Consider the following 25,668-nt stretch of genomic DNA (forward strand, 5'->3'; position numbering starts at 1 on the left):
TGAATCAACATTGTACACTAGGATTGCTGTGTGAGCACAGATAGTAGTTACAACGTTCTAGTAGAAGGCTCTTAAAAGAGTGAAAATACATAGTTCTACTTACCCATATCTGTGACAAATATTACAGTTGCATCTCATTAACTATCTAAAAGCCATCTGTGAGGCTTCGTTTAACTTTAATTCAGGTTTCTTGTTGGCTTATATACTTTTTTGTTTAATAAAACTTGAGTAGTCTTCCTCAGTTATACATCTAGAGTCATGAATATCTATTAACTCAGAAAAAAATGTTCTTTTCACATATTAGCAAAGTTTGTCCTAAGGACCTCTAGTAATGGCAATCTCCAGGCAAAGGACAGAAAGGAGAAGATTCCAGAATACTGAATAAAGTATTCAGGGCAACTTTGCCAAGGAAAGACACCTATAAGTTTGGTCAAATTTAGTAAAGTCTTGGTAAATTGCTCAATACACTAACAGTAAGTTGAGGGGCATGGCATGCACCAGTTTAACAAAATCAAAGAAACCTTAGGAGCGTGTGAAGCAGCACCATCGGGTCATACACATCTTCCTCAACTCAGCCTGGCAGAAAACATCTCCAGAGAACGCCATGACTGAGCAGCATCTCTTACAATGCCAAGACCACCGGGATGAAAGAACAAATCCAGGTAAATTTGCAGTTGGCTGATATTGTCATACAACATCTGAAAGATTGTTCAAAGTCCAGAGAAGGCAATAGAAGCTAGAGGAATGAGCCTCAGTCAAAGATCAGTCAAACAGCAGCAAATAAATACCATTTAGCTTTGAAAAGAAACACATGTTCGGGAATGCTGGGCTAAAGAGAGCTACCTTAATCTAAAGAGCTCTCTCTCTCTCTCTCTCTCTCTCTCTCTCTCTCTCTCTCTCACACACACACACACACACACACACACACAGACACACATACTCATGCACACACACATACACACTCACACACACAAACACACATATATGCATACACATGAGTGTGCTCAAATATAAACATATACATAAACACAAAATACATTTAGGCAGTCATGTAGTATCATATCTTGTTGCTGGTTATTATGGCTAAAGGTGGCTAGGGAAGTAAAGGTAGCATCTATGTAGCTATTATCCAGTAGACATTCTCATAATTAAGAAAGGAAGAAGAAAATTGGCATCTCGTGAGCAAAAAGAAACAAAAGGCCTTATAAATCAAAAGACTGGAACAATGCCACCTCATATTATATATATGAAAGGCAAAATAATAAAACTAATAAATGTTCTCAATAAATAATGCCTGATATAAGATAACAACTATCACCCCGGAAATGGTCACAAAGACATCTTGGTGGTGGTGTTACTCTTATATCAGTTGGGGCAGAGCAGATGGCTTCCTTTTGTTCATCGTAGCTTGATGCCATGTTTGCTGGCCAAAGCTATTTTCTACCTAGGACTCGCAAAAATCAAATCAAATCAATTTCAGGCACCACAGCACAGAAGGAAGAAGACAGACAGAGACCTGTAGACTACTTTGCCACCCACAGACCTGCCCTCCAGTGCATGGCACTGGTGGGCCATAAACATCTGCTTGCCAACACACTATGAAGTATGGATGGAGGCTGTCACCTAGGGTTCTGCTAGCCACATGGCCAGCCCTGTAGCTGGAGCCACCACAATATACAAATATATGGCCACCACAATATACAAATATATGGTGGCCAGATGGGAGAAAAGAGAAGTGGAGTTGCTTGAGCATTATGAAGAGAGATGAAACTGAAAATCCAAGAGTTGAGAGGAGCAGCCTCTGGTGATGGCCAGTGTTGCCACCTGGGGACATGGTGGGATTCCAGCTTAAGATACCACATCGAGCCATGTCTGTGTGTATGACTATGGCTATGAAGTGGCAGGGGTAGGTGCCAATATCTGTGGTTCATATTACCACAAGAGAACATGAAAATGTCCCTGGTTGGGGAAGACGCTGGGACCACTCCCATGTCCCGGGATCATGCATGACTGGCCCTGCCCTTCACTGGATGCAGTGTTCTGGAGAGCTCTTTCCATCTCTCACAGCTTGCAGCACTTGGGTGAGCGGCCACAGTTCCTCACTCAGCCAGCACAGTGGAGCTGTCCCTGATGGTATGGATGAGCCTTCTGGAAGGCCAAGTAGGTGGGAGAGCTGAACCCACCACTCATCTGCTGTGAGGTGGTACAGGGACAAAGGTGGTGTGCTACCTCACCCCGAATACATTCAGCAGTCAAGAAAGCTGCCCATGAGGTTATGAGCTCTGGACAGCCATCTCGGCTCTTCACCAGCTGCGGCACCTGCAAGAGGTGGCTCTCAGTTTGGTGAGCTGGCCCTGTCCGTTGCTGCCTGAAGCACTTGGGAGAATGGGCTCTGTACCTTGCCTGGGCAGCACAGTCAAGATGTAGGGGACATGGGTGCGTCATCTCTGATGGCTGAAGCATGAGAGAGTCATGAAGTGGTATGGGTGTGGGGGTGATGCCCACCCTCTCACCAACTGTGCTAGTATGGAGAGGTGGCCCCAAGAACAAGAGGAAGGGAGAAGTAGCCCTTCCCTCTCACTGGGTATAGCCCTTGTAGAAACAGGACCCGCACCTCATTTTGGCAGAACAGTGGAATGATCCTGATAGTGAAGACTACTTGATAGCGAGGGAAAGCTAGTCCAGCTCCTCACAGGCTAAATCCCGGAGAGTGCACTCTGCTCCTTGACTGGGCAGCACAGTGAGGCTGGCTCTGAAGGCATGGATGTAGCCATGTAAGCAGAAGAGCTGACTGTGTTCTGGCTGATAGTGACATTGGGTGGCCTAGACAGAGCAGGGCTGAAGAGCTTGCCCTGGAGATTTGTATAAGGGAGAGCTGATAGGCTGACTAGCTGTTATCACCTAGGCCCAGATTTAGGGATCTTAGATGGCACACCCCAAAATCTACATCATTGGTGAGTGATTGGGACCCAGGAAAGGACCAGTCCTGCTATTCCCAAGTTTCAGGATCTCCATGGCACAAGGCTACAGCAGCATAACTTGGAGGAGTCCTGGTGAGGACCCAGCATCAATGGTGTCACAGAATCCAGAGACGAGGAACCAGACCAGTGACTCATTGCAATGAGCATTTGCAATGGACAAATGGGCATTTGTGTGGACAGAGGGACACACTGTGGAGCACACCGTGGCATGAGACACCATCCACTCTGAGATGTGTTCTAACCTTTTCTATCTGTTCCTGTTTATTTGCTTGTGTGTTGTTTTAATTTGGAGAGAGATTTTGAGGGAAAAGGGAGGATATGAGGGGATGAGGAGATGAACAGGACTGGTGTGAAACTCAAAAAGAATCAACAAAATGTTTACAAAGAATGGATCTCTGCTTAAGAATAAAAGACAATTATAACCTCATATACTAGCAATGGACCATGCAAAGGGGAAATTAAGAAAATAAAAACTCATTTACAATACATCAGAAAGAACAAAATAAGTTTAATAAAGGACCAAAACTCCCACATAAAAAAACTTTAAATACACAACTGTACTTTAAAAAGTGAAGACAACCAAATAAATGGGAAGAAATCTCACATTTTTGCATCAGAAGAGTTAATGATGTTTAAATGGCAATCATCTTCGAATTCATCTACATATCCAATTTATTCTCTATCAAAATCCCAGCTGGCATTTTTGGAGAAAATAACAAGAGAGTCCTAAAATTCATATGCAAATACAAGAGACTCGGAATAAACAAACAGTCTTAAAAAGAGCACAAATTTGGAAGATTCTCTCTACTTGACTTTAAGATTTACAGCACAGGCAAATGAAGACACTGCTGTGTTGGTGGAAGAATGCAGATGGGGTCCCAGCACTGAGGGAGAAGTGGATACAGGGTCTCGAAAGTAAGTGTAAAACAATTTGCAATTGATACTTGCCAACATAGAGAAAATCAGTTCTCTTCAATGGCACATCACTGGACATATCAACCACATTCCAGGACAGGCCCTATTCCCAGGGATAGTTACAATGTCCCACCCCCCAACTCGTGTGTGTGTGTGTGTGTGTGTGTGTGTGTGTGTGTGTGTGTGTGTGTTGCTACATTTTATTTTATTTGACTTTGTCTTATTGGTCTTTTGTTTGTTTCCATTTTCAGTTTTTTGCGGTAGGGGTAGGGGGGAATTGTGTATTCAGTTTTTTAAGAAAGAGAAAGTCCAGAAAGTTGGGAGGTAGGAGATAGAGAGGATCTAAGATGTATTAGGGGAGGAGAAAACAAGACCAAGACATTTTATTTAACTTTTTAAAAAATAGACTAAAGTAACAAATAACGCACGTCCACAATCAATAGATTAGAATTCTAAGACAAGGAAAGTATCCCTAACCTGAAAAAATTAGCTGGAAATAGATCACGAGCCAAAACACGACAGATTTAGCTGTAAAATTTTCATAGGAAAGAATAATAAACCTTGATAAATTTTCATCTTTCTGTAATGGTTTCTTGTGCAAAACCAAATGCATGAGATAAAAACGTGAATGATTAAAAGGATTTTACTAGAATTCAAACATTTTGTGCTTCAAAAGACAAGGATACCCCCTTGCCCCAACTTCATGCATGTGCAGCAGAGAGCTGCCTTGTCTGGCCTCACAGTGACTCACTTAATCCTCCCCAGGGGAGACACTATCCTCTCAGAAGCAAAGAGATGGGGCATGGGGAGAAGCTCTGGGAGGGAGCACTAGGAGAGGGGGCAGTGTTTGGGATGTAAATTAGTTAACTACGTTTTTTTTAAAAAAAGACAATATAGAGAGAGTAAACAGATGAAAATTTGGTATTAGCATATTTAATGAAAGACATGCATTTAGATCATTTTTCTCTTTTATGTCAGTAAAGCATATAAAACCAAAAATGATATGGACAAATGATCTGCATGATTTTCTCCAAACAATGCATACAAATGGCAGGAGAGCCACCAGCTAGAGCCTCAGCAGGATCCTCCATGAAGCACTAGGGAAAGAGTCAGACACCTCATTTCTCAGGGAAGTGGTAGAAACAGCAAATGTTGGCCACCATGGTGAAAAATTAGGGTCATCAAATTCCTATACTGAGAATGGGGAATGGCATGTCCTCTTGAGAAAACAGGGTGCTACAGTTCTTCAGCTACACAGCATGGCAGTTCCATTCCTGGGTATATGCTCAAGGAAAACACATTCATAATAATCAAACATTCAAAGCAAATGCCCAACTCCATATACTGTATAGATACTTTTTGACAACAGAAAGTATTGAAGTACTAGCACATGCTAGACTGCAGGTGAGCATTGAATGATCAGTGGGAGCACCCTCATAGAAGCAGGAGGAGGGGGAAGGGGTATGGGGTATTTATTTGAAATGTAAATACTTAAAACATCCAAGAAAAATAAAATTTAAAAAATGGTCATGTATTGTGTGATTTCATCTTTAAGGAATGTCCAGAATGAGTAAACCCATACACACTGAAAATATGTTAAAGGTTGGCAGGATTTTGAAAACCACGATTAATAGATTTTGTTGTTGTTAATATTGTATTGTTTTTGGGGACAAGGTTTTATTATGTAGTCTTGGCTGAACTCAAAAGCACAGGGGATCTGCATGGCTTCTCTGCCTCTGCCTCTGCCTCTGCCTCTGCCTCTGCCTCTGCCTCTGCCTCTGCCTCTGCCTCTGCCTCTGCCTCTGCCTCTGCCTCTGCCTCTGCCTCTGCCTCTGCCTCTGCCTCTGCCTCTGCCTCTGCCTCTGCCTCTGCCTCTGCCTCTGCCTCTGCCTCTGCCTCTGCCTGTCTTTGCCTCCTGGGTGGAAGGAAAACCCTGTGTGCGACCACAATGAGTCCAAATTCCTGCTGATAGGTATGAGAGGTGTGTGCTTGGTTTTTCTTTGCCTCCCCGTGAGGTCAGTGAAAGATCATAACACTCTTATAATGAATATTATTTTGAAACTCTATGACTATACCCAAAACCCTGTATACACAAAAGAAATGAAATTCATATTTTATAAAACCTTTCCTATTAATGCTGTTTCATTAGAAAGAGAAGAGGCAGGGTGCTTTGGATCATTCCTTCCTAATGCAAAACAAAGAAGCCCAAGCAGATCCTAGGTACTGCAAAGTCACTCCACCCACAGAGTGCTTCCCAAGGACAAACAAGGACAAGAAGGACAGATGGGATGCATGGGTTGCTCAGGCTCTGCGTTAACAGTTCCTAGCTGACCCTGTGGAGAAGTGTCAGTAAATAGGCTAAAAACTGAAAGATTCCATTTGTCAAGTTACCCTTTCCTGGGCTTGTCCTAGAGAGAGTTGGTCTTCCCTGTTGAGTCTACAATGGCAAGATAAGGTCTGGACCAGTCCCTGACATAGAAGAAACAGAGATTTGTTTCATATGTACAACTGGACGTTGCCCTTGGAAAAGAGATCTCTGGTTCATAGGAATATTTTGTTATTGCCAATGTATTTCCTTGCCATAGATGATGTTTTTCAATATCTTGTGAGAGTCAGAAGACATGGCATCTTAGCAGGCATCATTAAAATCCGTTAGTGAAGGATGACCTGAGGAACAGTTGAGTTCTCAATAAGAGCCCAATTCTTGTAGCCAAAAGATAGCCCATATTAAATTGTTTTCTGCAACTTGGTCTTTTCACCATGCTGTGGCAGTCCTTCCTACCTTTATCTCTGGGGATGGTTGAAAAGTCCATAGATAGAGCATTGGTGATAACCTTTCCCAGTCTGTGGGCTACCTGTTGACTATCGATGATATCCTTTTCTTTGCCTTACAGAAGCTTTTCAGTTTCATGAATTCCTATTTATTAATTGCTGACCCTAGTGCCCGTGCTGTTGGTGTTCTATTCAGGAAGTTGTTTCCCATGCCAGTGTTTGCAAGAAGGATGATATCCGAATTGTATAAAGAACACAATAAAGTAGACATCAGCAAACCAAACAATCCAGTTTAAAGGTGAGCTACAGATCTAAACAGACAATTCTCAATAGAGGAATCTCAAATGACCATAAACCATTGAAGAAATATTAAACATCCTTAGTTTCCAAGAAATTCAAATCACAGTGACTTTGAAATTTCATCTTATACCCATCAGAATGGCTACGATCAAACCCTCAGTCAGCAGCTCATGCTGGTAAGGATGTTGAACAAGGGAAACACTCCTCCATTGCTGGTGGGAGTGTAACCCGTATGGCCGCATTGGAGTCAATACAGTGGTTTCTCAGAATATTGGGAATCAATCTACCTAAGAACCCAATGATACCACCCCTAAGCATACAGCAAAGGATGTTTCATCGTATCACAAGGACACTTTCCCAACCATGTTCATAGCCACCTCATTTATAATAGAAGCTCAAAACAACCTAGATTCCCCTCACTCAAAGAATAGATAACGAAAATGTGGTACAGTTACACAATGGAGCATTACTTGGCTGATAAAGATGATGACATCTTGACATGTTCAGGCCAAAGGATGGAATTAGAAAAAAACCATCCTGAGATAGGTAACCTAGAGTCAGAAAGACAAACATAGAATGTACGCAGGTATAAGTGGATATTAGCTGTAACGTAAGAGACAATGCTATGGTCCACAGACACAGAGAAGACAAGTAAGAAGGAATGTTTAAAAGGGATCTCCCTGAAAGGGAAATAGAGTAGATTTTCAGAGTGAAGTGGATGTGGGTGGTGCTCAGAGCAACAGGGATCAGGTTGAGGGAAGAAAGAAAAATATTGAGAGTAATTCTGGAGTTGGGTGGCATTTTGGGGGTGAGGTGGGAACCTGACTCAGTAGAAACTCCATGGAATATACAAGAATAACCCTGGCAAAGACTCCTACTAGTGGGGGACATGGAGCCTGAACCAACCATCTTTTACAACCAGGCAAGGTCTCCAGTGGAAAGATTGGGACAGCATCCCAGCCACAAAACTTTCAACCTAGAGTTCCTCCTACCTACAGAGTATTCTGGGACCAGAGCCAAGCAGAATAGTCATCAAGGTAACCAAAGAGACTTCTTCCAGCAACTGATATACATAGATGCAGAGTACCACAGCCGAACATTAGGTGGAGCAATGGGAGTCCTTTGAAGGATGGGGAGGAAGCCTCTGTGAACAAGAGGGGTCAGTAACACACTAGGAGAACACTTCCCACAGAGTGACCTACCTTGACTCATGAAGGTTCCAGGAGATCAGGAAGCCTATAGGTGTCGCCCACAGGTCTTCTGCATATATATTTGGCTAACCAGCTTGGTTTTAAGGTAGAGTGGCATCAATAATGGGATCTGTACCCTGGCCTGAGACACCTGCCCCACATATCTGGCCCATATCTTTATTCCTAAGCTGGGCCGTGGATTCCAATCATTACTACCCTAGTCCTATCACATAATCCCTTTTATTTTTCATCAGCACAGCACAGCCTCTTGCCTGCCCTCATGGATATTAATGTGATGTAGGACTCCTTGTCCCTATTCGGCTCCATTATTCATGGGAGCTTTGTACCTGCCTCCTAGAGAGGCTGTTCCCAGGCAGGAATCTCCCCCAATAGTTCACACTTCACCATTCCTTCCCAGGAAGTTATATTTTATCTAAGGACATCTTATGGTTCTCATTAGTAAGACTACAGTATAGGGACTAAAATGCCAGCAGAAACTCCTATCAAATGTCCATTCGTTAATTGGTTAGAAGACTTCTTCCACCACAATCTACACTTCCAGATCTACTCATTCTTTTAAATTAAGTTATGCTAACCATTCTGAAAGAGCCCAGGTATCTTCAGCAATGAAGCTTTACAATTCATCCCTAGGTTGCGACCAGGAACAACAGCAATTCAGTAATAGCCTATACTGCTGTGAGAGTCAGGGTTAGACAACACTGAAACTGACCATAGACAGCTTTTTATGTATGGTTTTGGCTTTTTTGCTACTAGTTTATGCACAACACACACACACATATACACACACATTATATCATTATATATAATTTTTATTATATATATACATATATATATATATATATATATGAATTAGAGGCCACAGTATTAAATTAGAGTGGGGATGGGGAACATGTACCAAGGAAGGGTTAGAGAATAGAAAGGCAAATGTGGAGGAGTGTAACATAATCATGTCTAAGCTCAAAAATATGTTTAAAAGAGGTTCATAGGTATGTCACAAGCACATTCACCGGAAATTAATCTAGTCATGTTAAACTGTAGAATTTACTTCTCTATTCTATTCATCTGAGAGACACAGATGCAATTTGAACTCAAAATGAGTCTACTATTTAAATCTCTTGATCTAATATTACTGTACAGTTGACCATAGAGTCTGGAGAAAATGGTTGCTCAATCAAAAGATGATTTAATAATGAAAAGTTCTACTACAGAATTTCTCAAATTCTCTCATTTGTAGTCCCTTTTTACCAACATCTGAAAACCCACTTGGGTACTGTTGTTTCTCATTCAAAGTTAGCTTTCCTATTAATGTTCTAGAAAGAGCGTGCGTGTAGGGTGTTAGAAACTTAATATTGCCAGCAGCAGCAAGGAATAATTTTCTTAGGATTTAGCTTTCTAAATAAATCCCTATGTAGAAACAAGTGATAGATGCTCCTTCTTTGCCTTTTACTAATCAACTCCTTTCACTACATTGGAAATTACATACAGTCTCTAAAATGATGAGGATTTGTAAGACACTTATAGTCTTCCCTATGTTTCTTTCCTTCATTCTCTTATTGACTAATACACTTGAGCAACCACTGGAAGTCTTAGAGTATTACAATGCTCACTCTTTATCATTTTAGTACCTTATGAATAGTTAATTGACAATTTTCAGGCAAGATATGGTGGTTTTTAAATCTTTGTGGGTGAAAGTAAGGGTAAGAGTAAGAAAGAGCCTATCTTGAAGTGTTGGCACAGGTATAAATAGCAGATGGACTTCATGGTGTTCCTATGAACTATTTCATAAGGAATATTCTCCTTTAGTGGAACTCCAGTTAAATTTCTTGCATCAAGTTTCAACCTAATAACAGAGACAAATCTGTTTCTTTGTATGGAGGAAATTGTACATTCCTTATTGACTTCACAATTTTATACTTAATTCTTTTCTCTTTAATACTAAGTTAGTATTGGTAATTAAATCTTCACCATCATTATGCTATTTTCAAAAGAATACATTACAAATGATCACTGTTACAATTTAGACACAAAATATCTCTCCAAGGAACATGTATGAGTTAAAGATATTGTGGCCATCCCTGGTGGCATGACTAAATGATGGTTACTGGATTAGGCCAAGTTTGGAATCTTCCCTGAATAGAAAAATAGAAAATGTGGGCTAATTAGTAAAAGCAGACCACTAAGACAGTTAGATCTTACCTCCTACTTTCTCTTCTTCTCCCTCCTAGTAAAGCAGAACATCATTGCAGAGAGTGTACAGTCAGATATGAGGGAATAGAGCAGAGAATACAACCAGAGACTATGAGAAAAGACTGAGTATTAAAATATGCAGAGAAGGTGCTCAAGGCAGTGTTCAATATATAAAGCCAAGTAAAGAAGTCAGCAGGTAGAACAGCTCTGTGCCCAAGAAACAGACAGAAATTCTGGATATCATTTGTCAACAGTAGAAAGGTTTTTATTTCTGGGAGACAGGGGATGGTAAATAGACAACATTATAGCTTTAGACAATGTGTCCTCCATTTCTCCATTCCCACTTTTCTTTGACTATTCACCAAAGACCCTTTAGTTACTAAAGTATCTTTCTATAGCTCACATTACTTTATCCCTGAAAGACAACAGAATAAAAATATTGTAAGCATAGACAGAAAACTGCAAAGTTCATATCATAAATTCCTGTTTGTATACAAATGCCTTTTAAATTTACAGATGTTGGGTCAACCTACTCTATTAAATTGAATCCAGGTGTCCTGGCCAAACACAATCTAGTGTGTGGGCTACTCTGACCCCTGCTTATACTGTGAAAAAAATCTATCCTTGGCAATGCTATTGAAATGAGAGGATGCATATTCATCTCATTACTCAAAAAAAAAAAAGTTCTGCATTTCTATGCTGTCATTCTGTGTCCCTTCTAATCTTAGAAGTGAAAACGCTGGGTCCAAAATGCTTCACATTTGGAACTCATTTGGTTTGCTTTACCAAGGGGCTGAAAAGATTTGTTTTTCTTTCTGTGCCCAAAATGCTCAAGTTAAGCCAGTTCCTTTCCCTGCACACAAGCAAAGCACTGTCCAGGGGATAAAAAAAGATGTGTACAGAGACAAACCGTCCCTCCACAGCCACTCGCTGTTCCTTTGTTTGGCGAAAGAACACCTCTGTATACACAGATCTCCCAGTGCCCCTTGTAGGTAACTGAGACCATTACTAAAAGTGACCAGTGACACATTAGCAGGGCTGTTGGGAGATAGTTTCCAGATACTCCCCGGGAATAAATGTCGGAGACTGCTATCTTTCCTAGAACTCCTGAAACAGAATGTGGACCCAGTCTCTGTAAGGCACACTTGACCTGTAGGACTGACAGGGCGGAAGGCTGCTTCTCTGCTGGATTTACACACTATTCCAAAACTGTCAACCCAAGGCAAAGAAGATGGATTTGTTGTTTTTAAGAGAAACTAGTTTACAGCCCTGATTCTGACCTTAAGAGAAGCAGGAAGATGCAATAAATATTAAGCAACAATATGGAATTTGTGCTAATGAGTAAAGGTACTTTTTTTATCTTTGTGATGTATTTTACTTATATTTCTCCCTTCCCTTTCCAAACTCTCATGTATAGCCATCTCCACTCTACTTCAAATGTATGACTTTTTTCCTCATAAATTGTTATACATAACATGTTATACATGCATTTATGTATTTCTATATGTATAGCTTCCCAAATATACCCTGCTGAATTCATACAATGTTACTTATTTGTATGTTTTGTTTGGTGTATTCAACACCAAAGACCAATTGCTGTGTCCTTCCTGGAGAGGACCACCTGTCCTGCTCCCAGCTTTCCTCAGTTGCTTATCATTCTTTGTCTAGGGCTGAGGACCTGTTGGGTCTCCTGAGAAAGTTTGGTGTGTTTGTTGGTGTCCTTCTTTTTAGCTCATGCTTGAGTGGCCATATTGCTTTTGAATAAATATAACTAGGTTTATTAACTATAAATAGGGTCTCCTAGAGACCAGGTTAGGGATCAGATCTCTGTCCTCACCTCACTGCCTTCATATTATCATCAAAGGACTTTGTCTGGTCATGTACTGAAGCAGTAGAAAGCTATAGGAAGACAATGCTGTGAGTTTTATCCTTAGACTTTCTGATGAAGGGATCCTATGTGCTATTCATTTCTAGAGGAAATTATATTTAAGCAATGGGAAGAAACTTTATCTAATAAGAACAAATACAGCTAAGAAGATAGCCAAACCAGGACTCAAGAAATGCATCCTTTGGTGTGGTGAGTTCATTTTAACTTATAGGAAAATAAAACGAGACACAAACCTGGGGTTCAACTAATGATGTTGGGCTTCCTTTATGGAAATACCACAGAGTGATAGAAAAAACTACAGAAATGGTAGAGTTATAACACTTTGTAGACAAGTATAGATTATTAGAACAAACTGAGGACTTGAGCAATCAAGGCAAGTGTTTACCATTGTTCCTCTATTAGTTGGAAAAACAAGACTGGCAGCCAGTATATGACCCCAAAGTCCACCACTTTTTACTTTACCACACCATCACTGTAAAATGACATGAAAAATATGGAGTTGACAGGAAGACCCACATTTAAATGCTATCCTACTAACAGTATAGTTAGGAGAACACATGCCTACCTTGGCTGAATTCCTTCTAAAAATAGAAAATAGCTTGTTGAGTTGATGAATTTTTTTTCTTATGGTTACTTTATTCATTGAATCCCAATATTAAAACATAAAAGCAATATGCTACAAAAGACACAAAGAGTAAAATGAAATTAGAACCAAGTAAAAATAATCAATGTTTATTAAATATAGCACATGTTCCAAAGCCATTTAAAAAATAATGACCACATTACTGTGTAGATTTGGAGTGTAAAGTGCTAAGAAATTTGCTTTGCCACATCTCTCTCCCTACTGCAAGGTAGTGCTGGATGTTTAGCTCAAGTTCTAAAATTTGAAATGGAAACACTGATTCAACACTCTAAGGACAATGGCTTCCTTCAGCCTGCATTGCACAAATAAGCCTTTGGCACGCTTAAAGTGGAGCTCTTCTATGAATGAAACTGGAGGGTATAATTTCAACGAGGCAATCAACTCATTTTATGCTGTGACATCACTCATATCAAGTGAATTTCCTACTGGTTTGGAGCAAACATAAATAACTGAGAATGTCAATGAGCTCATTGAGTTAGCATGATTTAAAGTCATGAAGTAATCCTTGATTATGATATTGATTATAAACAAAATTTGTAATGTATGTTAGCAAGGAGGATTTACTTTAAAGTATTTGTCCCTCCCCCTCAGCTAAACAGAACTTGTCTATTGCCTGAACTATTTTACTCTTTACTTAAAAACAAATAAAACACCACCCCAAACTCAAAGTTAAAAACAAAACAAAACAAAACACCTCTATTTCACATACTATTCACATTATCCATTTCCACCTAGTGGACATGAGTTTAGATTCCTACTTCCCATGGATCTATGTGGTGCCTTTTGTCTAGGATGGGGATTGCAGTACAGATTAAAAGAAAACTTCTATAGCTTTGAAGCTAGAGTAAGTACAGTTAACTCAAGAGGGTGACACTGACAGGACGAATATTAAAAGAATGCCTTGCAGGCTGGAGAGATGTTTCTTCGGGAGTATCTAAGGCTACTGCCCAGCACTGTTCTCATAGCTCACGACCATCTATGACTCCAGTTCTATGGAACCCAATGCCCTTGCTGGCACCCTAGGGTAAGGAGCATGCACACGGCATCCACATGTATATGCAAACAAAACATCCAAGTACACAATTAGAAACAAAGACATCTTTAACAAAATAATATTTTTGTGTTTGTAACTTTAGTTAATGAAACCGAACTGGAGTGCCCTCTGTAACTGGACGTGTCTAGTACACACTAATACTTTTATCAAGTACCTGGATAGAGCAAAGCTGGAAAAGGTGTTACAAATATCCTCCACCTTCACCAGTAAAATGATTACACACTTGGGTGAGCTATGTGTACTCTCCATTCACTCTTACAACTTTGCTGTAAGTTTTATCATAGTGAGAATAACATAAAACATCTACTTGTCTCCTTTTATGCACCAGGGACTATGCTAAGTGCATTAGCTCAATCTTTAGGACATAGATTTTTTGTTTCTATCTACCCCATTTTACACTTGAAAATAGCCAAAGTCTAATTATCACAGTCTAATGCTGGGCCATCCTCGGGGCTCAGGATCTCACACCTTCAGTCAATATTTCATTATCCAGTCTTTACAGATAACTTCACCAAGTTCCTCAGGCAGGAAGTATGTGTGAGCAGAAGTATGCACACTCAGGGTGTGGACTGAACAGGGAGTTTAAAATGGTCCATGGCTTCAGACGTTTATGCTGCTGATAACAACATTAGTGTGGGAAAGTTCTCTCTTCCTAGACTTGTATTTCTCCTCTGTAGCCAAAAGATATGAGTATACCGGGGTCTAGAGACAGCATGTATTTTAGCTATGGAAAATATCTTCATTGTTTTCTGGATGCAAATGTAGCATTAAAATTACTAAAATATAAAACAACTTGCTTAAGAAATAAAGCTTGAGTGCCTTCTACTTTTAATAATTTGCCATTATTTTGAATAGAAATATACATGACTAGCAAAGGTAATAGAGAACTCTCCAGAATGCAAAACTGAGCTTGTCATCTTCTGTCTGAAAAGAAACCTCAGGTCATTTCCTTTATTGTGATCTTATGCCCTGGAACTACAGAAAAATTACTAATTCTAACCACATATTTGCCCTCTAGTTGCCAAAAACCCAGTAGCAAGCCTAACATGTTTAAAATAGCTCTATCGTCAAGATATAAAAAAAGAAGAAAATATTCTTTTCCTTTTTGCCCTTTATTTGGGAAACCATGAACACAAATGTCTGTATCTTTTGAAATATTTGTTGGCTGTCCACCAGAAATTCATTTTAAGAAAAATAAATGCAACTCCTGCAGACCAGAGAGGATGGGTTTTTGGCTTTACTGCTGGACCCCTGTTTGAGTCTGAACAGTCCTCCAGAGGCTTGAAACCTCCTACCGACTAGATAAGGTACCTGTCAGATGCTTACGGCCTGACCAGGTTCCTAGTGGACTTCATTTGACAGCTGCCATTCTGCAGTGATGTCACAAGGTAGCCAGTAGCCAGTGACCTGCAGAAACATGGTTGTACTAACAGCTTTGTCCCTTTGAACCCAGAGAAATGCGGTCTTCCAATTCTGTACAGCAGAGAAAACATGGAAGAAATAAAACTGGTCCAGAACAACTGTTCCTGCTTTTCCAGCGAAAAGATTTGTTAACTTTTGAAAACGGTTTTCGGCAGAGAGGCGGGCAAGGGGAAACATTTAGGTATCAAGCAGCTGTGCCCATAGCAGACACCTAACACTTTAAAGTTTAAAAGAATTGCTCATGAATATTAAATGTGGTTTCTTTATAAATAAACGTTAATTTCTATAAAGGTAACTCAGGTTTCTTGGCCCTGATAGACCCTAAAATAAAACTACAGCATGAATTTTCAAATTCCAAAGAAAAACTGGTTGTGGAAATCCCCTAGCGTTCTACTTCATGCAGACACTTACAAGGACACATAGTCTCTGCCTCTTACTCCCTTTCCCCAAAAATACTGGTGTTATATGATCGTATGGAATGTTTTCTAGCTTCCAGGAGTCTTCAGACCACAAGCCTAAAGGCTGAGCTACACTAGAGGCTTGGTTGACTTCCTGACGAGACTCACTTACTTCCCATTTCACTTATTCTTTCCCATTGCTCGTCGTTGTAAAGAGTCTACACCCAACCAGCTACTTAGGATAAAATAGTTTCACTCATCATTTATCTGTTCCCTACTTGCTATCCTACTACCTTAAGACACTCTAGTATTAATGATAAATACAGACATACTCTAACCGAATTCTTTTCCATGTAAAGTTTACCAGTCTACAATTAATTATCCATCCATTAAAAAAAAATTACCAGTAGGCAGGGGGAGACAAACATATTAGCAATATTTAAAGGATTCAAGAATTTCAGGGGATGAATACTAATAAGAAATAAGCATCTAAGTGGAAAGGCAAAAGTCTAATTGCAAAATTTCCAAGTGAATTGTTTCATAGTCGCTTTAGGGAGAGAAGAGTTAATAGCTTGTCAACTTGAAACCATGGTATCTCTTCTGCAAATATCCCCACAGAAATATCAGGGATGCTCAAAGGCTGAACAAGACAGTGTCCATAATACAAGACTTCTATCACAAACACTGTATTTATAGTTGAAATCACCCTGGCTACTGACTAAAAGATTCCATTTTGAAATGTTAATGAGAAAGTCTTTGTTGGCTTGAACAGCATGCATTATCTAATACCATCATACTTCTGTGACTCTTTCTATGACATTTATTCAATTTAATAATATTATCTAAAAATTAATGAAACAGTTTAGCAAGAAATTAAAATATTAAATATCATTTACCCATATAATTACTTCATAACTATTAAATTCCCTCTCTGTAATATAGTACGGAAATAAAGATAAGCAATTAGCTAGTTATCACTTCATGTAATTCTTAATTTTGCTGCTCGCACTGAATAAGTGAAGTAGTATTATGCTTCACATGGAGATACCACATATTTAAAGGCATAAACAATATTAGCTTAATTCTATTTTTTATTAGAAATACCTTTAATTCAGAAAAATGAAGAAATAATATAAAACATCATGCTTTTAAAATATTACTTCTCTAACGTGCATGTGCATGTGACTGCATTTACATATGGGTAATGTGTGTATAAAGAAGCCTGGGGAGGTCAGAAGAGGGGTTGAGTCCCCTAGAACTGGAGTTGACAAGATACCACATGGGTTCTGGGAACAGAACTTGCGTCTCCTGCATGAGCAATAAGTCCTCTTAGCCAGAGTCACCACTTCAGGCCCAGTGACATTGTTTTATTTGAGAAGTTTGAGAATCAATGTTTGATATGTTGTCAAGTACGAGTATTGTTCAACTCCACCAATCAAAAAAGGTATTTCTTATGTAAATACAATATAATCAGCAACCTTAGAAAATTTACACCAACATGCCACGTGTATGTGTTTCGTGGGTCCCAGTGTGATGTCACTAGCTGTTACACACAGAATCTGGAAAGGAGTGATTGTGGTTTTCGGTTTTAAGCATTTCCCCCATATTTCCCTGTAAATCCAGTCTCACCCTGACTCTCACAGCATTGACATTTGAACCTAGTTGCCGCTCACTGTTTTACTGCCCTGCAGGTTGTTTCTGCTATCTAGAATTCGGACTTTGTTGTTTGAGCAGAAATATCACAAAGAGAGTAGTACTGCTCACAAGGCTTTACTTTAAAACTCACTGGATTTACCTTTGAAAGATATATATATATATATATATATATATATATATATATATATATATATTCCTTTTTAATAAGAACAGCTCAGGGACACTGGGATTGGAATGTTTACCAAGAAAATAGGTAATGACCTTAGGATCTATAGCATTTTTTTTCATTCCGTTTACTCAGAAAAAGGTTTTATAGTGTTAACTTGAAAAGACAGTTAATACACATATTTCACAATGACAATACCTAACAGAATTCTCTTGGATGTTAATGTAAAGGATGCAGAAGTGTGTGTGTGTGTGTTTGCATGTGTGTATGTGTGTGTGTGTGCGCACACGCACATGTGAGGGAGAGGGGGCACAAGTCATTCCAACTGAAGCCTTTGTGTGCAGTGGGCTTCATGTTTTACTCAAGAGAAGTGGTTCTCAGGCAGTCATCTTCTACAGGAAGGAAAAAGTATCTCTCCCTCACTGGTATTCTAAACATCATACACAATGCTGCTTTTCCATTTCCTTGAATAATAGCTTTGTAAAGCATCGCAAAACCCTTAGTTTGTATTTCCTAGGCAAACTGTCTTAATCACAGACAGGAGCTCTGCGGACTGACTTGATGGATCTCAGCCCTGCCTTCTCCTTCTCACCAACCACCCCACTCACAGTGTCTAGAGGTTTCTCTAAACAGGAGGGATAATGGAGGCCCCCCTCTCTGATTGAAAACATATTGAGGCATAATGGACTACAAGGACACATATCATGGGTGACATTGGTGAAAAATCTTGCAGCGAGAGCTTCTTTCCCACGGGGGTCATCTGTGCTTGTGGGAGGGCTGGTCATCTCTCTTCAATCCATTTCCTCAGTAGGGCTGTGCTGAGTGGAAGAGCCAAGCTGCCATATGGCAGATTAAAGATCTCGCCTAATAAATCTAGCTAAGCAGGCCGTGCCTTCCAGCTGCCTCTTTCCGATGTATGTATATAGTGCAGTTTATTGGTTGTTACCAACATCTGGACTGGGTACCGAGGACAGTTCGTATCCCACACTGAGGATGTTGGTTCTCCATTATCTGCATCATTGACTTTGAATGTCAGAAGTATATTTTCCTGATGTGTATAGCTGCCTTTATGTGGTCCTGTAGAAATACAATGTGCAAGGAAACATGTTGCTGACAGAAATGAAGAGGGGCGTTTAACCTCCTTCTATTGTATTTGTATGTATGCTTATGTGGTTGAAAAATATATGTTGTACACTCCGAGCTGAAGATGGACAGATAAGTATGGTCTCTAGCACGAACTGTTAAACTTCAGTACAAGGCTTGCTTCTGCAGTCCTCTAACACTGGCACATTTTTTATATGATTTCAGAAAATGAGTTTATTCATTTCAAATGCTTCTCCGGGTCATTTCTGTCAATACTAAAAAGAAGACAGGGGGATGTAGTTGAACCACCCTGTGCAGAACAAAGACTAACTAAACCTTTCCCAAGACGGCACTTTGTCACAAAAGGAGAGGGACACAGACAAAGTTATTGCCACGGCTAAAAAGAAAAACTGTCATCTGAGACATGATTTTCCATGATGTTTCTGCAGCTATGGAAACAGAAAATTGCCCAGGAAAGGAGGACATGAATAACTGATTAGGTTCATGCTGCTTCTGTGAGCACTCTGCCGTTGCCTTGGGCTGCTCTGAGAGGTGACAACGATGATGCCCACTTTGTTAATCTATTACTGATATTTTTTTAAAAAGAAAGCACTGGATCTCTTATCTCTTTGTTTGATCACCTCGTTACCAAGTTAAACCATGTGGACCATAGCTGACATATACTTGTTTGTTAATTTTTCTGTTGGTCCTTACGTTTTTATCTCTCTCAACATCATGTGGCAGCCATTACGGGCTCCATGTTGGAAGTTAGAAACATTATTTTCTTTTTATCTTTAGCATCCAAAATAAAACCTTACTTCTGACACACCGTGACGCTATTATCATCTTAAGGGATCGATTTATTCGTATATTTGATGTCAAAGCAATCTTGGAAACCACAGATCAGAATGATGGTCTTAAAGAATTTACAGCTACGTCTACATGGCAATCAAGATATATTCAGAGGAATAAAGCCTGTCTCTGAATGTGCTGCGTTATACAAAACTATGAGCTTGGAGCTTTTGTAAGATAGTTCTCTGGTTCTACAGAGGAAAGAGAGGGGTAGGGGGGAGGCAGGGAGGGAGGGAGGAGAGAGATTAGGTCATTACAAGTACAGAAATGGAGATGGAAAGTATTTTAGAGTAAAAATTTATATACTACTTATCTCTCAAAGCCACCTGTCACTGGATAACCCTTTCCAGTGCCAAAAGTCAGTAAGATCATGTGAGTTTTCAATCCTAGGCAACATCAATCACCTACAGAGGTTAACTCACTCTAGCCACCAGGTGGCAATGACTTACCACCATTTAGGATGTGTGCGGTAGCATGGCCATACTCTGCAGTCATTCGTAGACATCCTCTGCACACTAGTGTAATCTTGGCCACCAGTGAGTAGAGCCTGTCCTAACCAGTGAAGCGTGGCAGAGTGTAGCCAATCACTGTAATGGCTTCTTCTAGATGCCAGTGTGTGTGTATGTGTGTGTGTTTCCGCACGCGCATGTATTTTCTAGCCAGAGAGATGAACCAAAGCATTACTTAATAGCAGCATTCAGTGAGAAGGAAGCATGTGAGAAGCCTATTTCTCTTTGCTGACAGTATTCCAGAGAGCTGCCAGAAGCCTTCACATCTATAATGTACTGCTTCACGTCGACACTCATGAATCCAGAATGGAGGACTCAAGGCTAGCTTTGCAAAGAGCTGAGAGCAAGGAGTCTTTAGAAAGGGAAGGAAGGAGTCTGTGAAGATTAAAGAGGAAGGAAGCTGCTGTCCAAATAGCAGTATAAGGTGTGGATGCGACACAGAGATTCTGTCCTCTGGTTTGCTGAGATCACATCTGTTCTTACAGCCACAGTTCTTGGGTAAGAGAGTGAAGTCTCTCTGCTCTAATCCTTTTCATCTCTTCCAAAGAGGCCTTGGCGTTTAAATAAACTGCTGTGTCTCAATCACTTTGAACTGAAATATGTACTTATGTACGTATGAAAACAAATACCCAGGTAAAACCTTAGCACATTGTGTCTGTCAAACATTCCTTCTTCCAAAGGTTTATTTTATTTTACATTTGCTTATGTATATGGTGTAAATCTGTGTGTGAGTATGTGCACATGAGTTGGGATGTCCTGGGAGGCCAGAGGTATCCGGGTGCTCTCTAGCTGGGGTTCAGGTAGTTGTGAGTGCAGGCCCCGCCATAGCAGTATGTCCCCTTCATGGCTGAGCAGTGACTCCGGCCCTGCTATGTATTCTTCAGTCCTTGAACATCTCACCTAATTGCCTGTCATAAACAAGGAGGTTGAGAGGACAGGGAGAAAATTAAGCCCCCTTCCACTGACTCTGCTTATTTTGAGTCACTGTGGTAAATAATTATGGAAATATTTACAAATTCAGAAGATAGACTACCACGACCAAATATTCAAATATGTATCATCGACTCAACCACACTTCCGAGCCTGATTTAAACAGGCGAGGCCACTCTATACCTTCCAGTATTTTCCATACCAAGCGATTGTTTAAATGAAGTTTTATATAAAATTGCTGGGAAATGTGACCTTGCAGCATGACTAACAGTACTCGGCCTCCTCCCCAGCCTGAATGTTTATGTTCCTCTCTAGACTCTCCTCATTCCCCCTTATTATGAGCCACTGAGCTGCCGGCTGCCATCCTGGAGAGATATCTGGTAAACATTTTATGAGACAGGCGAAGCTTTTAGAATTCCTTTTGAGCTTTGTTAAATTGAACGTGTGAAAATAAAGTTGTCCAGTGTGAAGGAGAGAAAGCATTTTTTTAGTCTGCTTGGAGAGATGAAATCATGCAGGGTGCGGGAGCTGGCAGCCCTGATTTAGTCACTGCCAAGCCTATGAGCATTATTCATTCTGATTGATTAGAGAAAACATTCCGTTTATTTTCATAGAGAGGTACCGCTACATCTGGTGAGCTGTTGTAGCCCATTGCAATTCATGTGGGGCGCTTTACTGTTATTTTGCAGAATGAAGATGACTCCTACACTAATAATAAGGCAATGATGAATAACTCACCAGTATTTTTTCTGGTTTTTCGTTGTTGTTCTATTGTTGTTGTTGTTGCTGTTGTTGTTGTTGTTATCTTGCAAGAGCAAACGAGACTAAGAAAAATATAAAGGAAAGGAAGGCTGTCGTGCCCAAATCTTGTAGGTTTGCTGTAAGATGTCTATAACATACCACTGCAGTCATTATCAGGTCAAGGGTGAACTGTTCTGCCGAGCAGCTCACAGTGTTTTGATGAGACTCATGTATATGTTTATAAGCTTGGGTCTCCCTAGGTTAAAATATATGCTGTGATAAAAGGTATTCCTTTGAGAACTGAGCTGCTTGGACTGAACTACTGTGAGCTGTGATTCAGTGTGTCTCAGATCTAGATGTTGTCTGCTGTCCAAAGGGTAAAAAGGATGACATTTTCTTTGGCTTTGAAATATCAGCTTGCTCTATGCTCTCCTCCCTCCTGATTTAGAATACAGCTTATGCTGAATGCTGAGTTAGGAGAGACCATGTCTGGCAGTGACCTAATTAGAAGACCTTCTACTTGATAAGGATTTCATGCACTCGCTGAGGTAACAATTCCTTGTAAGGTCTCGGGTCTCAGCTGATTAAAAAAAATGAAATAAGAGTTTCATTTAGGAAATCCCCACACCTCATCAAAGCAACACTTCATTGGCCAAACTGTGAGTTTATAGAAAACATTTTCAAATAGCATTTCTTGACAGATTGTGGCCTGCAAGCAGATGTGGAAGTCCAATCAAGTGTTCTATACCATGAGAGAAAAGACCTTAAAATGAGTCATCTTAGGTGGCTGCCTTTGAACATTCAGTAAGTATTCCCAACTGGTACCCACCTGAAAGTGTGAGGGCATGGACTAGACAAAATGGAGGCAAGACTGGGTTTTCAACCAGCTTATATGTACAATTCCACTGATGCGTGTACTAGGAAAGACAATTCCATAAGAATTAACAGAAACCCCATGCACAGCTGCAACTGTGCTGTGTTAGCGCATTTCTACAAGTGTAAAAGTCCCAGGGCACCATGGCTTGGAGAAGAGCACAGATTATTGTCAACACCTAGAGTGTTGCTCTTTTTGCAGCAAATGATCCTGCACAGGGTTCAAACTGGGTTAGGATACATTTTTTCTAACTCTATGACCAACCCAAATCACCCAGTTAAGCAACTCTCTTAAAAGACAGTCAAACGTGACAAAAAGAACAGAAAGTACCATGTTTTAAAGTTTGTCACGTTTACTTCTTTAAGAAACGATTTTGCAGAGTGAAAGGGTACAAACGTTCTACCAGTCACACCAGATCCTTACACGCAAAACCTGAGTGAATTCCAAGAATGATTCAACTTTCCTCATCCAATTTGTAGAATCAAAGAAGCTCATTTTGTTAAGGGCAAAATATCTAATATTGCAAATGTTATTCTAAAATTATATGTGTAGGCTTAACATTAAAATAAAATGGCTTGTTCAGCAGACACGCGCTGAACACAAAACACTGCCAAGTGTCATGACATGCCAATATTTTAATTAAATTAAGAAAGCAAACCCAACAATTTTGTGCTTCCTTCCTGAGTACAGAAATATTTTCCATACTTGTATCCAAAATGATATAGCTTTTCAAATGTATGTAGAAATTTATATATGTGTTCTTACATACATGTACAGGTATCAAGCATAACTGGGGGGCTGGGGAGGTGGCTCAGCAGGAAAGGCACTTGCCTGACGAACATAGCCACCTGAGTTTGGATCCCCATAGCCACCATAGTTTCAGGCAAGGCAGCATGTGTTTAGAATTCCAATGCTCATGTGGCTAGAAGGGATTTATATACAGGAAAATTCCCATAAGTTTGTGAAGTGCTCAAGCTATAGATGCCCGAATTGTTGCGTTTTTAGCAGAGAAAGACTCTGCATAGGACTTACACTGGATTAGGATACATTGTTTATTCTAACCTTCTGACCACTCCAAACCACCTACTTAAGCAACTCTTCTCAAAGACAGTCAAAATGACACACACCAAAGCACATACACATTCTGGCACATACAGTGCTGAACAACCGAAAAAGGCCTTTTCCCTAACAGGGTGGACTGTGAGGACAGGTAGCTGAGATTGACCGTTCATATGTATACCAAAGCCACACAAGAACATCCACACACATCACATGCACACACACACACACACACACACACACACACACACAAAGAGAGAGAGAGAGAGAGAGACAGAGACAGACAGAGAGACAGAGAGACAGAGAGGAGCTGAACTGAAAGTATCCTATGAGCAGTTTTACTAATTCTTTGAAAGTTCTACACAGTGTATTTTGATCATAGAAACCCCTCCATAAACTCCTCTCACGTCCCTCACCATCCAATCCAATTTGTGTTGACTCAATACTCTTGCGAATTGTGCCTGCCCTGACTGTGTGGTAGATATAACAGGGGCCACACTCTTGAAAAAATGACTCTTCCTATCCAAGAATCTATAAAATTCTAATAGTTCCTCATCCAGGAAAGAGCTGGCTGCTATTACCAAGGAAACTTATAAAGGATTACAAAATTACACCCACCTCTCTTTTCAGGCTGACAACTTCATCTGGCTTGAGCTTGCTCATGTCTTATGCCAGTTGTCACATTACCTGTGAGTTCCCACATGCAATTACCCTGGTGTGTCTGGAGAGCACTGTCATTGTAGCCATCTCTGTTCTCAGGCTCTTATAAACTTTCACTTCCTCTTCTTCATAGATCCTGGGCGGAGGAGGACTGTGAGAAAGGCATACCATGTAAGACTGAGTACTGCATACTTTCTTATTTTCTGCAGCTTGACAAGTTGCAAGCCTCAGTAAAGGTTCTCTGATGAGGGTTGAGAGGCACACAGTTTTAGGGGCACAGTAATAAACCAAGAGGAGTTGTTTTAAAATTGTGTCCACAGGGAAGTTTGAATGAGTTGGTAGAATGTTTAAGAAGGATTATGAGACTCTCTCTCTCTCTCTCTCTCTCTCTCTCGCTCTCTGACTCCTATTTGTGGATCAGATGTAAACTCACATGTACTGATCTGCTGCCATGCATACCGTCTTCTATCATGTTTCTCACCATAATGGTCATAGACTCCTGTCTGAGACATTAAGCAAGCCCCAAATTAAATACTTTTCCTTTCTAAGTTGCCTTGGTTGTGCTATCTCTTCACAGCAATGGAAAAGTAACTAGGACAGTCTCCTTTGCCAAGTAATGACAGTAGGTTCTCCTTCAGGGCCTATGAAATAAATTGTCACTGACCATGGTACCAGGCATAGATAATATTTCTTGGAGCAAACTGTAAATTCAATCAGGAAGTACATGGTTGCTGGTGGGATTGCAGACTGGTACAACCATTCTGGAAATCAGTCTGGAGGCTCCTCAGAAAATTGGACATTGAACTGCCTGAGGATCCAGCTATACCTCTCTTGGGCATATACCCAAAAGATGCCCCAACATATATAAAAGACACGTGCTCCACTATGTTCATCGCAGTCTTATTTATAATAGCCAGAAGCTGGAAAGAACCCAGATGCCCTTCAACAGAGGAATGGATACAGAAAATGTGGTATATCTACACAATGGAATATTACTCAGCTATCAAAAACAATGACTTTATGAAATTCGTAGGCAAATGGTTGGAACTGGAAAATATCATCCTGAGTGAGGTAATCCAATCACAGAAAAACACACATGGTATGCACTCATTGATAAGTGACTATTAGCCCAAATGCTTGAATTATCCTAGATGCACAGAACACATGAAACTCAAGAAGGATGACCAAAATGCGAATGCTTCACTCCTTTAAAAGGGGAACAAGAAAACCCTTGGCAGGGAATAGGGAAGCAAAGTTTAGAACAGAGTCTGAAGGAACACCCATTCAGAGCCTGCCCCACATGTGGCCCATACATATACAGCCACCCAATTAGATAAGATGGATGAAGCAAAGAAGTGCAGGCTGAC

The 25,668-nt window shown here is 40.3% G+C and overlaps 1 long non-coding RNA gene across 1 annotated transcript in view; it reads right to left on the reverse strand.

The window, feature by feature from the left end:
- LOC148001140 (uncharacterized) overlaps positions 1 to 24,398 on the reverse strand; it is a 33,644-nt gene extending 9,246 nt beyond the window's left edge. Inside the window, exon 1 of the long non-coding RNA XR_015638565.1 lies at positions 24,260 to 24,398. This is a non-coding gene — a long non-coding RNA (uncharacterized LOC148001140). The remainder of the gene's footprint in view (positions 1 to 24,259) is intronic.
- Positions 24,399 to 25,668: the final 1,270 nt, after the last annotated feature.

The sequence above is a fragment of the Rattus norvegicus genome, chromosome 15, assembly GCF_021556685.1.
Source record: "Rattus norvegicus strain SHRSP/BbbUtx chromosome 15, alternate assembly SHRSP_T2T, whole genome shotgun sequence".
In the NCBI taxonomy this organism is placed as follows: domain Eukaryota; kingdom Metazoa; phylum Chordata; class Mammalia; order Rodentia; family Muridae; genus Rattus; species Rattus norvegicus.